Source organism: Panicum virgatum, chromosome 6K (assembly GCF_016808335.1).
Source record: "Panicum virgatum strain AP13 chromosome 6K, P.virgatum_v5, whole genome shotgun sequence".
NCBI classification, from domain to species: domain Eukaryota; kingdom Viridiplantae; phylum Streptophyta; class Magnoliopsida; order Poales; family Poaceae; genus Panicum; species Panicum virgatum.
This window is the reverse complement of record NC_053141.1, coordinates 38,348,578-38,351,852: the sequence shown is the minus strand read 5'-3', so window position 1 is coordinate 38,351,852 and position 3,275 is coordinate 38,348,578. Positions and strand designations below refer to the sequence as shown.

The 3,275-nt window shown below is 55.4% G+C and overlaps 1 long non-coding RNA gene across 2 annotated transcripts; it reads right to left on the bottom strand.

The window, feature by feature from the left end:
• Positions 1-541: 541 nt before the first annotated feature.
• Positions 542-1,536, bottom strand: LOC120712527. 2 transcript variants are annotated; one of them, XR_005690915.1, is made up of 3 exons: positions 1,389-1,536; positions 848-1,010; positions 542-621 (listed from the first exon to the last, which is right to left on the bottom strand). It is a non-coding gene; the product is annotated as an uncharacterized LOC120712527 (long non-coding RNA). The 2 variants fall into 2 exon arrangements; XR_005690914.1 differs by lacking the exon at positions 542-621 and having other exon boundaries at positions 766-1,010.
• Between the last annotated feature and the right edge of the window lie 1,739 nt (positions 1,537-3,275).

Sequence of the window (3,275 nt, the reverse complement as noted above, 5' to 3'; positions counted from 1 at the left end):
ATTTGTAGTGTGCGCGTGCTCACAAGTTTGTGATGGTCAGTGACAGGCAGAAAAATAAGGCCTTTCCAAAGAAACCAGCAGTCTGCTTGCATCTATCATGGTCTAGCATGGGCTGCATGAGGTTTCCTTTCTCAACTGCTGGCATCTCGCAAGTAATGTACACAATACAGATCGAGTGTGACATCGAACAAAGATCCAACGAAGCACTTTTATTGGCTTTCTATTAATTAGGTATTCAGTTAAGTTGTCATAGGATAAATCTTCAGGCTGACTTTACTTCACATGCCAAAATAACTCTGATTCTACTATATTAGGATCAAATTGGATATTAACTCTATTTTCCAGAGGGTAAAAAAGATTACCTTACTGTTAGCCTCATGGAACACCTGGTTCTCGAATTTGACAGCAACCCTTTTGAAGTTCTCGGCAGAGTCAAGTTGGACATGGTAAGTTTGGGTGGGCCAATTTCCTCACTCTGATTGAATTGAACATAGGTTAATCCGTGGAAAATAAAGCTTGAAGACAATGCCCCAGAAAATCGCAGTTAGCTTGATTATGTGATTTACCTTGCCCCCAAAGTTTCTTTCTTTTTTACAATCACCTCAGTGGTGCTCTACAAATCTGATTGGAACAGGAGGAAAAGACATACTGTGAACGCCATATGAGGAACCAATTCCATTTGTATGCATATACATATACTGGATTTATTAGGCAATAAGCAAATAATGATCCAATTGCAAATTAGTTCTCTAATTTTTAAATTACTTACCATAGACTGTTGCATTTCATACCCACACACAAAATGAAATCAGCCCATGTGCAGGTTCAGATGAAAAAGAAACCGTACCTCTTGATGAGGTAAGAGCTCTATTAGCTTCTTTACTCTTTGTGGGATTTGCCATATCTCACGAACTATGGGCTTCATTGTGGAAGTTACTTCTCCAATGCTTATGGTAATGCCTTGCTGCTGAAATAGTTGACTCTTCTCAGCTCTATTCAAGAAGAATGCCCTACAGGACACATGAAACAGAAACACTTTAAGAAAGGTGGTGACTAATCAACATGCATACAAATGATGCTGCCAGCTAGTTTCCTAAATACAAAATAGAAAACCTGAAAACTTATGCTTGGTCAGCAGAATATAAAATCTGCCACTCCATCCAGCATTGCAAATTGCAATCAAAATATTTGCATTGTCTATGACGGAACAATTCGATAACATTGGCCACTATTGTAACTATCTTGTGCAAGAAAAAAAAGTAAAAGACAATTAGACTCAGAACCTACAGACTGGCACGCACACATTTGGTACATATCTTCACATCTAAACATATGCTATTATTAGTCAGTCAATCGTTGGTTAGTATTTTGCATAATCATCTATTCACCTGTCTGCAGTCTTGGTACTGGAGCTCCAGCCTACCTGCTCTGTGTTTCGATCGGCAAATCCATAGAACTCATGGGAAACTACCACTCAAAAGGAGGCATCACTACAGCACTACCACAACAGCAAGAATCAGCATCGCTGCAGATCCAGTCAAAAAAAAACATCGCTGCAGGTGAAATCGAGCAAGTCCCATCTACTCACCTTCAGCTCTCTTCAGGGCGTTCGATGGGTGCACCTCCTTTTGAGTGGTAGTCGGATCCTGCGCCTGCGCGTGTGCTGGCGGCGGCGGCCGAACCCGCGCGCGTGCCGGCAGCGGCGGCCGAGCCCGCCTGCGGACCACGGCATCGGCGGACGAACCTGCTCGCGGCCGTGCCCCTCCCTCGCCAGCGCCTCGTTCCGCCCCTCCTTCACGGCTCCCCGGCGCTCGTGTCGCCGTCCCCCTCCTTCCGCGACGCGTCGGACCCGGAGGCGGACCCGGAGGCGGCCGCGGCCACGGCCGGACACGGCCACGGGCGAGGCCCGAGGCTTCAGGCCGGCGCAGGAGGCGGCCGCGTCGGACCCGGAGGCCGCCGCGGCCACGGGCGGAGGAGGCGCAGGCGTAGGCGGCCACGGGTGGAGGCCACGGCCGGACTCGGCGCAGGGTGCGGTTCGCGACGGCCGGAGGCGGCGTAGGGGCCGGCTGCGGGCGAGGCGGAGCCGCGGAGGTGGGCGCTGGAATTGGAAGCCGGCGCGCGGGATCCCGCCGGGAGGAAGAAGAAGCGCCACTACTTTTGGTAGGAACTCGAACGCGGGGCGCGGGGGGCAGAGGGGCGGGCGACGCGCGGGCTCAACGCGATTCCGCTTCAACGCGTTGAAGCCAACGATCCAGGGCCGTTGGATTGGAGGCAGGAGTGTTTGGAAGCGTTGATCTTTACAGAGTTGTGTTTTCTGGGTACAATTTAGTTGGTAAACTGGGTTGTGTGCATGTCAGCGGGGGGCACGAGGACGGGTGGTCCTAGCCTAATTCAATCCGTCCCTTATAGGATGGATCGGTAGGAGATGGGCGGAGGCGGAGCCGCGTAAGAGGAAGGGCAGCACGCAGGCGAACACCTCGAGGAGGAGGTCGTTGGGGTGCCCCACCTAGACGCCGGCGTCCATCTGGACATCCGCGTTGTAGTGGAGGAGCGAGGTCGCCGCGAGCCATGATCCAGGCCAACGCTCGCGAGCTCGCCTCCGCGACGCGGCGGAGCGCGTGTTGGCATTGCGGGCCTCGACGAGGAGCGAGAGCTACATGTCGTCCAGCGCGCCCAGCTAATCGTACACCAGCGCGTCGAGGCTCGCCGTCCGGACGGCGAGGTATGACGACCGAGGTTGGAGCAGTAGCACCACCAGCACGGTCACCGCCGACAACAGCACCACGATGGCCAGCACCGTGAACACCACAGCCGCTGTCCACTACATCACGCCCGTTGCCCTCCGGCAGTCATTGTACCGCGGCCACCGGTGTGAGCCCCGGCGGTCGCCGTAGATGTCGCCGCCGTAGTCCTCGTTCTGCGGCTGCCGGTGGCCGTAGACAATGTCGCCGACCGGCGTAGCACTCGCGCTGCTGATGCCGCTCTCCGTAGACGCCGCAGCCGCCGTCTTGTTGGTGGTACTGCTCGGAACGACAAGCGACAACGGCAACGGTACCGACACCGTAACCGCGAGCTCGCCGCCGCGGTCGCCCTCGTCAAGCTCCGCGCGGTCGTTGTCGGGCCCCGCCGCCACGGCGGGGCTCTGCGGCCTCCTTGAGCTCCATCGGCCGCGGACGCGCCCCACCGCCGTGCGCAGCCCCGCCGGCTTCCCGCGGACCCTGCTCGGCCGCCAACGCCGATGCTCGCCCGCCCGTGCCGCCGTGGCTCGCCGCCTA